This window comes from Balaenoptera borealis (genome assembly GCF_965194805.1).
Source record: "Balaenoptera borealis genome assembly, chromosome: 4".
Taxonomy (NCBI): Eukaryota; Metazoa; Chordata; class Mammalia; order Artiodactyla; family Balaenopteridae; genus Balaenoptera; species Balaenoptera borealis.
This window is the reverse complement of record NC_138861.1, coordinates 122,391,857-122,405,337: the sequence shown is the minus strand read 5'-3', so window position 1 is coordinate 122,405,337 and position 13,481 is coordinate 122,391,857. Positions and strand designations below refer to the sequence as shown.

Below are 13,481 nucleotides of genomic sequence, written 5' to 3'. Positions count from 1 at the left end.
CTCTCTCAGAGATATTTATAACCTTTTCAGGTTCTGCAACTACTAGGTGAAAGGATTTAATAAGATTTTTCACAGCTACATTTTTGGAATTAAAGACATGAAATAGATTGTAATATAAATCCTATAACTTGGTCAAATGTTTACTTGAAATTGAATGAGTCCATCAAACCAATACATACTTGCCTTGTGGAGCTGTTTCACTCAAGAGTCCTTCTTAATTCAAATAGTTTCAGATAATGTAATTAAGATTTTTGCATTGAGTAGTCATCTTAAAACAGTAATATCTGAATATTTGTGGTGAATGGAGAACTAATCTCTGGTTTCACACATGATGACTGTCTGACTTAAAAGATCTTATATCATGGTCCATATTTGCATACTTATCCATTTATAAATAGGAATGCATGTGTATATTCTTTACTGTTGAATCTAGAAGAAACAATGAAAAGAATTGTCTATACTTTGAAAGATTAAATTAAATAAAATTTTATCTTCAGAAAAGCTTTAACACTTTAAAAATGGACTATTAGAAATTGTCAAGCAGTAAATAGTAGGAAAAATGAACCAGTTAGAAGATAATTATGGTACATCTATGCCTTGAGAATTTTTATGTTTGTGGAATACTACATAAGGTAACAAAGTAGGTCTGACATGAAGATATATATATATAGATATATATATAGATATATACATATCAGGCCATGAGTGATGATAGACTTACTGATTTTAATTATCCTTTACTTTCTTCATATTTTGGAAACGTCAGTGTGGCCTTCTGCAATCTTTCCCATATGGTTTATTAAACATATATTTGAAGAATCAAAAAAAGTTATTAGAAGGGAGATTAAACATTGATAGTGACTGCTGCCTTTCTATAAAATCTTAATAAGATTATATTTTATTTTATTTTATTTTATTTTTAAATTTTGTATAAATATTTATTTTTGGCTGCGTTGCGTCTTCGTTGCTGCGTGCAGGCTTTCTCTAGTTGCGGCGAGCGGGAGCTACTCTTTGTTGTGGTTCGCGGGCTTCTCATTGCGGTGGCTTCTCTTGTTGCGGAGCACGGGCTCTAGGCGCACAGGCTTCAGTAGTTGTGGCACGCAGGCTTGGTAGTTGTGGCTTGCGGGCTCTAGAGCACAGGCTCAGTAGTTGTGGCGCACGGGCCTAGTTTCTCCGGGACATGCGGGATCTTCTCGGACCAGGGCTCGAACACGTGTTCCCTGCATTGGCAGGTGAATTCCCAACCACTGCACCACAAGGGAAGCCCTAAGATTATATTTTAAAGGAGGATTTTTTTTTCTTTTAGTTTAAAATTTGGGTCCAGTGGTCTTGTGTACCACAAGTTATAGAATAATACAAAACCTACTTTTGCAAACAGTCTGTGGCTTAATAAAATTAAAATTGTTTTCTCAACAGATCCTTATGAAGTACTTACAAATAATTTGCAAGAGATTATTTCATACTAACATTTGACATAGTTTATTTTTCTGGCCTACAGTTTGGTGATATCACTGACCTTTTATCTTAAATTATTTGATGGATTTGAGCACATGACATGCAAAAGATTTAGCTTACCAGGAAAGCTAGACCTGGTAAAATTCAGTAGTCAGGAGTTGTCTCTGGGAACAGGGAGAATTATTACACCCAGGAAGAATAAGTATTTTCATAAGGATCAAAGTTGTCAACCAAAGGGATAAAATTCTGGTAATGAAATTTCAGATAACTGGCTCACTAGTGAGAGAATTTTTGTGGGGGAGGAGGCCTGGCCTCTTTCCTGGAGCCATGAAATCCCATCAAGAAAAGATTATCAAGCTCTTCCTGTTTGGTTTAGAACATTCAGAGATATTTTCTTAGCTATTCAATTGGTAGAGATAATACCTTAATTCTAATCCATGTGATGCTATATAAAGTACAAATGAGGGCTGTCATTTTTACCTTTTAGAAATTATAGATCAGTTTGTAAGACCTACCTTACAAACCTGTAAAGAGGGACAGAAATCATAGTATTTGTCAGAAAATCTATTTTCAATTGAGTAAATGCTTATTATATATCATTTCTTAGAATCTCTGAGTTGCCTACTCATATCTTGGTGACACTCAGGTTTGGATTGCTTTATATTTGGTAGAGTAGCTACTAGTGTAATTCATGAAGAATTCAAAGGTAATATAATTAACTCTGGATTATTAAAGCTGATGAAGAAGGGAATTATCATGAGGAAGTGATTCTCCAGAGACAAATCTTTATTTTCATATCCACTTCTTTTTTTCTTGTCAACAGATTTTTTTTTTATTACAGTGCCTATTAAATGATAAACTCATTACTCTTTTGAAATCTGAAACATGTTCAAATTTTTCTTGCTCTTTTAAATGACTAAGGTCAGCCTTAGCTTTGCTTCAAAAATCAGATGTAGACATCAGCTGAGATCAGTCATACATCATGGGATAATTATCAATTATCAATTTCTATTGGGTAAAAGTTCAGAGATAGATATTCATTTAGGCTATTTGCCACTTCTTTCCAGGCTTTTTCAGAGACCACTGTTCAATCTTAGCTATCACATTAGAAAATAGTTAGCTCCAATTTTTGGAAGGATGTAAAATAAAGCCACCTAAGATAATAGAGATGAAATTATTGACACTTCAGTGCTATTGGGCTATTCTTACTTAATCAAATTCTGAGTTATTCAGTGTCTGACTTTTTGGTTTGTGAATTAACCAGTTTTGTCAACTTTCTTCTATCCCTTGTTGTTGCTTGTGGGTACATTTTACTGATTATCCATTTCTCTAATAATTTTTTGGCCATTGTGGTCAATGAAGCAGTGAGTGTTATCTGTTGATTTTTATATTAGATAACATGGAGTGTAGAAAGGAGGCTTTTCAAAGCAATAAATGAATAAGTATCGAATTGAAGGGGGATTAATATGTATACTTGCAGTTGATAGTAAAAATAAAATGAATTTGCTTATACAATTAATTATTGACTTCAAGTGGTTTTGTAAAAAAAGGTAGAGCAGTATAGTACTGAATATTTTTTTTGTGAAAGCATGCGAGACATTTTTCAGAATGAAAGCGCAAAAATTGGATGTTCATGTAAAGTTGGCATCAGGGCATGCCAAAGTCATGTCCAAGCAAAAAATTCTAAAGGAGCAGAAATACCTTGAAAAAGCATAAGAAGCTGGTCTACGGAGACTAGCTGGAAAATGGATCAGAGCCACAGAATCATGATTTTCCAGGTGTAATGGTAGCCAAGCTGTACATTTAAAAATTTTCTCTGATGTCTACAAAATTTTGTATTTCACCCTTAATGAGTCCCATTTTCACTTGAGCTGGTTTGAGTGAATTTCATTAAAATGACCCCTAACAGAGAAATTGGGCATCCATGTTTAAAATCAAACACATCTTCCTTTCCACTTGAGCTTCCATTGCCATCATTCTTATAGTCACTCAGGTCACAAACATTGGCATGGTCTTTATCTAATTTCTCTCTTATTGCCAGTAGCCAATCATGAAGGTGTGTGATATACTTATTGCTTACTAACACCACAACCTAAGTAATGGTATTTTTCATGTTTTCTTAATTCATATCTTTCATTTACCTCCAAAATTTTAACTTATGTACAGATATCTCAAATTCATTTCTGCCTCTGTGCCTTACTATCTCCTTCCCTGTACTTCTTGCTTTCTTTTTATTTAGATTTCCTCTTTATTTTGAAGCCACTTCATGATTTTTACTTTAAATTCATCTTTTCTTTGAATTTTTAATGAACTTGTCTGGAATCTCATAATTAACAACTTTAAGATGAGATCTTCTTAGGACTAAAGATAGAATTATTAGTTCAATTCAGTTAAGCAAGCTTTATTGAGCACCAGCTGTTTGCCATGCACTGTGCTAGTTGCTGAGATATGGGGTACAATGAATTACTCATCTATTCAGCAAATATTATAGAATTTATAAAATATGCCAAGTCCTATTTTAAGAGCTAGTCTCTGCTCTCATGGAGCTTATATTCCAGTGGAGATAAGTAATTACACTGATGTTGCTTCATGCATGCTAATATGCCTCCCCAAGTAATTCCTAAATCCCTTAAAGGAAAGACACTGTTTGGTCTTGTTTATTTCCTGAATGCCTCCTCATTCTTCTCAGGCACCCTTATTTATGGAAACTCCTTAGACTAAAATCTCAGCCCTACTTTCTCTCTTACCATGTTCTTCAGCTGCAAATTCAGATATATCCACAACTTTCATTATTGCACAGTGCCCTTGTTTCTAATGGTTGTATATTCTGATATCTGAAAATGAGTTCTCATAGTCAGGTCCCTACTCATCAGTCACTAAAATCCAACATGCCTAAACACAAAGTCATGCTCTTCCACCACAGTTTCCTCTCTCAGTTTTACTCTTCATGGCACCATCTCTTCAGTCCTCTAGGCTTGAAACCATCCAGTCATCTCTGACTCATCATTCCTTTGCTTCAGTCCTTGCATCTAATTAGTCACGAAATTATGTTGATTCTTCCCTCAAGTTATTTTCTGTATCCTTTTCTTCTGATTCATGACCACATTAACCACTCTGGATTAGACCTTCATCATTTTATACTTGAACCATTAGATTAGTTTTGTAACTGGCCTCCTTATCTTCATCTTTTCCTCCCTCCATCTTCCTGCCTTAAGACATTCTTTGAATACTTCCCTTTATTGTCTTTCCTCCAGTTCAGAAATCTATAGAGGGGCCCCATTGCTTACTACATCGAATCTAATTTTTCTTGAATTTTCAGGCACTCTGTAACTTGGTCCCAATCTGTTTATCCAACTTCATTTTCTTCCACTCTCAACAGGACTCTTCTGCTGTCAGGTTATTTTCACTCATGCCCCACTCCTCATGCCCTTGCTCCAGAAGTAGTAGGGAATAAAGGTTAAGAGTTTGGCTTTGGGTATCCAAACAGACCAGGGCTACAATCCAGCTACTGCTTCTGTCCCAGCTCTGTGACCCAGGACAAATTACTTAGTTTCTTAAGCCTCAGTTTCCTAATAGGAAGTACTTCACTCACGTGTACAGTGAGGAGTAAATAAGATGATGTAAGTTAAGTGCTCAGTAGAGTATCTGATAATATGTGCTTAATAAATGCGGTTGTTACTATTTTTACTTGGATATTCTTTTCCCTCTCCTGGCATACTTTTTTTCTATTCCTCAACCAAGCCTAACTGGTCCACATATAAGGCTCTGCTCAAAGCTCTCATGCACATGAAGCCTTAACCAATTTACTTGTGCTTTCTCTGAATTCCTAAAGAACAGACAGATTACATAAAATTTTGGGGGCTGAATTACATATCAACAGGGTGAATATGAAGTGGTATGCAGGAACCCAGAAGGCCGGGAATCTAACCTATTTTCCCAATAATTAACTTGAGATCATAGACATTATTCTGAATCTCAATTTCCTCATCTTTAAAATGGAAAAATTACTGACTTTTTCTACTTTATAAGGTTGTTAGAGGATCAAAGAATTTACCTCAGAAATTGTCCTGGATTATTACATGTATATATTTTCACTGTATATTGATTGTTAGTATTTTTGTTTTTGCAGCTTTATGGAGGTATAATTGACAAATAAAATTATAAGACATTTAATGTATACATCATAATAATTTGATATATATATGCATTGTGAAAGGATTCCCTGCATATAGTTAATTAACACACACATCACCCCACCTTATTTATTTATAATAAGTAAGTAAATAAATAAATAAATATTTATTTTTGGTGAGAACATTTAAATTCTAGTCTCTTAGCAAATTTCAATTCTACAATACATTGTTATCAACTACAGTCATCTTGTTACACAGTAGATCCTTAGATCTGATCTTATAGCTGAAAGTTTGTACCCTTTTACCAACATCCCTATTTTCTCCATGCCCTAAGCCCCTGACAACCACTTTTCTACTCTGTTTCTGTGAGTTAGATTTTTTTTTTTTTTTTTTTTTTAGATTTCACATAGAAGTGATACCATGCAGTCTTTGTCTTTGTCTAGCTTATTTCACTTAGCATAATGCCCTCAGGTTCTATCCATGTTGTTGCAAATGGCAGGATTTTCTTTCTCATGGCTGAATAATATTCCGTTGTATACATGATTGTTATAATATTTTGGTAAAGGTTAGGCATTGATTTGTGTAATGCTTATAGATTTTTGGGAAAATAACTATATAAAAATTATAATAGGTGCTATTTAACACATACATTTCTTTAGGACAACACTAAAATAATTCATTATGAAGAAATTCAGTCTTCTAAATACATTCTGTAGTTTGCATTAATCACTTTTTATCTAAGTCCTTGAGAACTACACTTCTAAAAAGCATGGGGTTGAAAGCAAACATATTAACAAACTTTTGGCATCCTTATAATAACCAGAGAAGGTTATTATGCTTTCTTGAGTTATTTCAAAGTTTCCAAAAGGAATAAAGAAGACATTAAGAAAAAACACTGATTAAAGTTTAAATTTTTTTCTAACTTTAAAGTCTAACTTTTCCTTTTCCTTAAACTAATTTTATTTTTAGTTTGCCTGAAGCCCACAGACCACCCCCCCACCCCGTCCAAGGTGAAAAATTATTACTAAAACTGTCCAGTATGTAACATTACCCCCATATTGACCCCACCTAGGCTAATTGGCGTTATTGAAGGTGTGTAGAAGGAATGCTGGCCACAGGGAGTTGCCCATTTTCTGTGATTCATATCTTGGAGCCACTGGGGTAAAATTTAGAGTGAATCCACTCCTATCTAAATGCCAGGTTCTCACTCCTGGACAATTATTTTTCAGTACACATTTAAAAAAAAATCTGGCCACACCTCTTGAGGAAACAGAAAACATGTCAAGCCATCACAGGTTGCATCTTCAGTCTTATTCATTCACAGTTTTGTTAACCGCAGACACAGTGAAGAAATAAGGTGTAGTAATTCAAAGTGGTTGTGAGCTGGGTTCTTTTATTTAGCCTCAGCTCTGGGAATTTTGTAATTAAAAATGCATGCAATAGAGGTAAAGATGAATTTTTTCAAAGAAAGAATATGGAATTTCTAGTTCATTCCCGTCCCTGCTGGTATTCTTGTATGTTGATGCTTTTGGAAGAAATAATATTCCAAAATTAATGTAATCTGTGAAGGAATCCTTGGGGGATATAATGCTTTCTAAACTGACTATTCAAAGCACTTTTGCTACTTTAGCTTCTTTGGTGACTAGAAGAACCAGTTATAATAACAAAATAAATAGGCTGAACTTTCCACTAGGATCTTTGATTAGGCTCCTTGAACAAAGAAGTGAAAACAGTGAGCATAGGGATAGAAAATAATTAGATTTAAAAAGTGTGGTTTATATAGAATTTACATTGGCTGTCATCTTGACATGGGAACTTTTCCTTTTGTTTCATTTTTCTGAAGTGTGCAGCTAAGAAAATCTTTGAATTAATTTTTTTTTTTTTTTTTTTTCAGTGAAGACTTGGATTTGAGTGGAGTCTGAAATGAGAATTACCTTACAGTGATATATTTGCATTCTTCCTTTAGGGTCAACATTTAAAGTTTGCTAATGTAAGAATCTTTGAAAAGTAGGACTTTCATCTTCAAAAGTTTTTTTTTGTTTTTTCTGGATAATTCTTCCTCACTGTAGTTCCAGGCCTGTGCTCCAATAACAGGATGATGGTTATGTTATTTTTTTGATTTGTTTGTTTTTTAATTAGTCTTTGGTGCTGGTATTTTTTCTGTCAGCTTATTTCAAAGTCAGATTTTCAAATGAGGTTCTTTGACTTAATGAACTTTATTGAAATAATTATATTCAACAGTCAAAATCCATTAATTCAACTGAATTTAATAATTCACCAGGAAACAAGACTGAGAGTTATTTATTTAATTGCTAATATTCCCTTGTGAATTGTGACAAGTCAAGCGGTAAAAGGAAAAGCAAGAAGCCTTTTTGTAAGACGCCATTATCAAACTATTGCTATGACAGACTTCCTTTCTTTTTTTTCTGCCTCAACTCAAATTCATAGGTAAATCTTCTATTTTTCTTTTTGACAGTGAAAACACTAATAATATAGGTCTTTTGATGGATAGGAAGTTTATGGAGTTGAGGAATTCAGGAGTGAATGTGGGATGTAATGTTAATATGGGTAATAAAGATAATATTTTTCAATATAGCCTCTGGAGTGAAGAGTTGCATCTTTTTGGAACCAAAGCGGAAAGAGCTAGATTCTAGAGATTACAGGAATCCAGGTCCAGATATATAAACGAATTTGCAAATTTTAGTCATCTCCCAAAGAATATTTCAAAAAGCTGTTACTACAGGTGGCCCACTGCAGAAAAAATATGAGTATTATTGATTGAGATCACTGCTATTAAGAAAATTATCTAAATTTCATGCAGTTCCAAATACAGTTATGTGAATAAAAGTGATATTACAACATTTTGTGTTGTGTTGGATCATTCTCATTTTTCATGGTAGCTATGTTGTCCTTCCCTGCTCCTGATTCCTACTAATTTTTCCTTTTAAGTGTCTACAGTTCAGAGCCTATAGCCAAGGAGAGAATGGGAGGACAACCCCAATATGAAGGGTAGAAAAAATTAAAACGCAAATGAAGGATATCAGTTTTTTTCAGTCTAGGCTGAAATCTAGATTGCATTTCATAAAATGAGAGAAGGAGTTGCAGGAAGGTTTTCCCCTGTTGCTGTGACAGGTCAGCATTTCTAATCTGAGGGTCACAGCCAAGTTCCCTGTTTAGTAATTGCTTGATTTGACATCTATCTTGACCTTTATTTACTTTGGCCTTTCTGGCTAGAGGTCACAAAAGCAAAAGAAGATAGAAGTCTTATAAATGCCTTGATGATGAAAAATGAGAATGGTATCCCTTTGGCCCTATGTATGAATATATGTATAATGTGTTGAGGTGTTTTAACTCTTTCGTGCAATCCACAATGGAAACACTTATAAAATTTTATCTGATTCTAGAGATGTATTTTGTAATGACTTTGGGATGAAGATAATAGATATTAAAAATGGCACAATCTTGTTCAATCTAAATCTTGACCATAGGAACTAGAGGCAGGTTATCCTGGATTAATTATTTTTTTATTTGATCAGAATTCACAAGCACATAATTGTGGTGCACAAATAGAAAGTGTTACTTTCAAAATCCTCTAAAATAGGATTTTGATATGTGCTTTTAGCTGCATGCTCATCATGGATAGGAATCCACATAAGAAATGCAATATCATGAATAGATGTTAAATTTCCCTTTTCATATGTTGTTAGGTATTGATCAGGCATAAGTCTCAGCTTTTTCCAAGAACAAAAATATTATTTTTTCTTAAAATAAAAATAGTAAATAGAATGCATAATTTTCCTTCATATAATCAGCACAGGAATATGAATTTGGAGTTGAGATTCTGCATTTTCTTTGCCAAATGTTATGTCCTAACCAGAGAATTGTACTAATAATCTTTGAGGCAATTAGTTAGAAAAATCTGAATGCTATAGCTGAGAGTCTATTCTAACATGAGATATTCTTTACAGTTTAAATAACAATGACCAAAGGAGAAAAATTCTGATTTTTGATACTATGCAAATTTCTGTGTCTATAGCTTTGTAATGATAGATGAGTGTAATGATATAGTAAATGAAAAAAGTGAGTCACTGTGATTGCCAAGGTGCATATATGGACATTAAAAAAAAAAGATATATCAGTATTCAGCTGGGCTTTTCATAACAGTAGATAAGATAAAATTTCTTAAAAATAATTATAATTGGCTTTCTCTGAAACTGTATATCATTACTTAATTTAATTCTTAGTGTCTAATAACTTGATGTTTTATTTTATGCTATTAGGTGATTTAAAGGTTAAAACATCAAAGGTATTGTTTAAGTATCTTTCATTCTCTATCTTTTCTTCATAATAGTCACCATTTATGATTATATATTTATTTTATAATTTATCTAATGTTTGTATCTCAACTGTAAACTCTAAGAATAGGAACTAAGTCTGTTGTTTGCTCACTGTTGAATTCTCAGTACCTGGCTTAGTTTTAACACATAGTAGGCCTTCCATACATATTCTTGAATACATGTGAAAACAGAATACTTATAATGAATGAATTACCCTTTGAGATGACTGCAATTTACCAAGGCAGAAGTGAGGTTAGTGGCAGGAATAGGAAATGGAAAAGGGAAGAGTCTTTACCTCTCTCAACATAAAGAAATGGGGATTATTGGCCTATGACCACTCCTATTTTGAACAGATTGTAGAATGCTGTCTTACCCAGGGCCTTTATTCATCATGGTTCAAAATTGGGTTTATGGACACAGGAAGGAAAATGGTGACATTGTGTGCTGGTAAACTGGCTCTCAGACAAATAAAGCCCTGATTTGTAACTTTTGCCAATTTCCGTGGTGCAAATACTTTCACTAAGGATGATTTCGAGATACCAAAGGGATGTTACCGAAGGTAAAGTTGGGAAGAGATATACACAATTGGCTCTCTCCAGCAAGACTAGCACATCATTGTGAGAACACATCTTTGAAAATTTACTTTTTCAGCTTCTTTTCTTACCATTCTTTACGTGGAAATTTATAGTCTAATATGCCAGACCTCTACTAGATTTACATTTTTGGCAACATGGAGATGCTCTGTTTGGAGCCCCTTCCAGGAAGGACTTGCTGCCCAGCTGCCGCCAGCTTTCAGCCACTTCTCTGTTTGCCTCAGTTTCAGAGTGCCACCTTGCCCAAGGTCTCACCATTCGGGCATCCTGCATCTGGTGACAGAGCCAGGCAAGGATATAAATGCCTGGCTCCTGGGATTCCCATGTTGCTGGCAGAGGCTTGGGCTTGGACATCTTGCGTCACAGTTCACTTTCCCCCTTTGTCCAGTCCTGCTTCTTTCCGCTCCCTTCCCCAGGGACTGATCTTAATAATATATTACACTTAGTGTTCACTTCAGAGAAACAAAATTTTGACCACACTTCTCCATTTCACTTTATTTTGCTCTATTGCTTGGGAGAACCTTCCCACCTTCCCTGCTGACCAGTCTCTTATCCATCTTGCCTGAAATTAGCTCAGGTCTATCTTTTCCAGGAAATCTGTTGAACAACTCTTGGATGGGCCACGTGGTTTCATAGCACTATTAAGTTTTATAGCACCCTGGGTGGATGGCTATCTCTTTTCTTACCACATTATGTCAATATTTGTTTATTTATCTGTCTCTAGATTGTAAGTTCCTTAAGACTTTTCTTTTATCTCTGTTACCCAATGCCTAGCACAATGATGACATGTAGTAGGCACTTAAAAAATATGTACTTGTTGAATGGAATTAAATCAAATGATTTGCCTACACTCATCCAGTTCCCATTGTGAGCTGATTATATAATAATTGGGAGATTCTTAATCCCTGTGCTGTTAAGGTGGGGTCCCATGGGAAAGCAATGACCAACTTAGTTCTTGAGGAGTTGGAAAGATGGTCACCTGAACCACAGTGACCTTCATCTTCTCTTGGTATGAAGGCAGTGATACTGACATATTTATAACATAAGATAGGAGTAAAAACTTTAAAGAGAAGGGATATGTCTCTTGAAAAAATACCAAGAGCCAATTTTCAAATGATATTTGGAAGGGGAATAGTCCTCTTTCCTGGTTTGTATACTTGTACAAGAAAGAAAAATTAACACTCAAATATTATTTCTGTTTATAAAGGAGTTATTTCATTGTCTGATTTAAATACAAATATCTTCTCTAGAGTATACATGAGGTTTATAGAATAAGTAATGTTTACTAATTTTGAAAGACGGTAGAAATCATTGGATATATTTAATAGTTTTTAGAAAACTAATTTCACATTGATAGCATCCAGCTGTATGGTTTTATGACATGTTAAATCATAAAATGTGAAGTTTGATTATGTTTTGCCATTTAGTTTGATAGCAGTCTATTAACAGACAGCTAAATGTGGAAGTTAGATGAATTGTTTACCTTTGAAATCACTGCTTGAACTAAAACAAGCCTTTAAATTATTTAACATATCTGTGTCACTAATTTTTTGCAAGGCTTATTGTGGGGGACAAATTTCTTGTATGAACTTGTACATAAAAAGAGAGGCCAGAGGATTGCATAAACTAGGGAACAGAGATAAAGGAAATCTAATGTTGGGATATTTCTACATTTCTTTAAAATATTGTAATCTGTAGGTGGAAATAAAGTTTTTAAATGTAGCAATTAGACAATGATAAATGGGGTAAAAGAAATATGTGAAGGTCATAAAGTTCTGTGTTCAGTTATGTGAAGCTTTATCATAATAGAACCATATGACTGGGCTCTAGATATAATTGATTTTTGTAGCACATTGAACTGTCTTTATTTTTATGATTTTGTATTCAATTCATCCTCTGCATACAGACGTTATCTAATTGTTTGTAACGCTATTTACTTATTTTTTCTGGATTAAGTTTTAGGAACTGGAAAATTTAAGTAAAGAGATCTAATTGTTGGCATGTAACTTATTCAACTAGATGATTGAGAAAAATACCCCTTGAGAGTGATTGAAGACCTAGAATTGTAATATTTAAAAATCTGCAAGGACCACAGTAACAGAGTGCCACAAACTGGGTGCCTTAAACAACAGAAATTTATTGCCCCACTTTCGGAGGCAAGAAGTCTGAGATTGAAGTGTCACCAGAGGTATGCTCCCTCTGAATGCTCTGAGGAAGGATCTTTTTCAGGAATCTCTTCTAGCTTCTGTTCATTCCTTGGCTTATGGAAGCCAAACTCCAATTTTCACATAGCATTTTCCCTGTGTGTGTGTCTCCAAACTTTCCCTTTTTATAAAGACACTAGTGATATTGGTTTAGGTCCACTTTACTCTGGTATGATCTCATCTTAACTAATTTCGACTGCAATAACCCAATTTCCACATAAGGCCATATTCTGAGGTACTAGGGTTTAGGACTTCAACATATACATTTTGGGGGCACACAGTTCAACCCATAACAAGGACCAGTACAATTTATGGCCAGTTTTAATTAGGCTGCCTCCCATTGTTGACTGGTGTTATGATTTTGCTTCCAAAATGCTGTGGATTCAGAGAGGAGATACATTCATGGGATTCTATCAAATTAATATTACTGTTATTTTTCATTGACTCTGTTATGGGGGAAAATTCCATAAGAATCTATGCTGAACATTTGACATAAGGAAAGATTTAGGGCATCTGGCAGCCTGCAATTTACAGTGTGTGGTCAAATATCATCAGCATCATAGGCAATGTGCTTTTTTTTTTTAAACATCTTTATTGGAGTATAATTGCTTTACAATGGTGTGTTAGTTTCTGCTTTATAACAAAGTGAATCAGTTATACACAGGCAATGTGCTTTTTAATGCAAATTTTTTTCACTGTAATTCATTCCAACACTTCTTTGGTGTCCATATTTCCTAGTATTGGTATTGTCCCTTTGAA

At 34.3% G+C, this 13,481-nt stretch overlaps 1 protein-coding gene and 1 long non-coding RNA gene across 2 annotated transcripts in view; one reads left to right on the top strand and one right to left on the bottom strand.

Annotated features, from left to right (window-relative positions):
- The window catches only part of LOC309627619, a 44,511-nt gene extending 32,093 nt beyond the window's left edge, over positions 1-12,418 (bottom strand). The window contains exon 1 of the long non-coding RNA XR_014243861.1: positions 23-12,418. This is a non-coding gene — a long non-coding RNA (uncharacterized lncRNA). The remainder of the gene's footprint in view (positions 1-22) is intronic.
- Positions 1-13,481, top strand: part of LOC309627594 (uncharacterized protein) — a 694,978-nt gene that overhangs the window by 308,889 nt on the left and 372,608 nt on the right. The window lies entirely within an intron of this gene.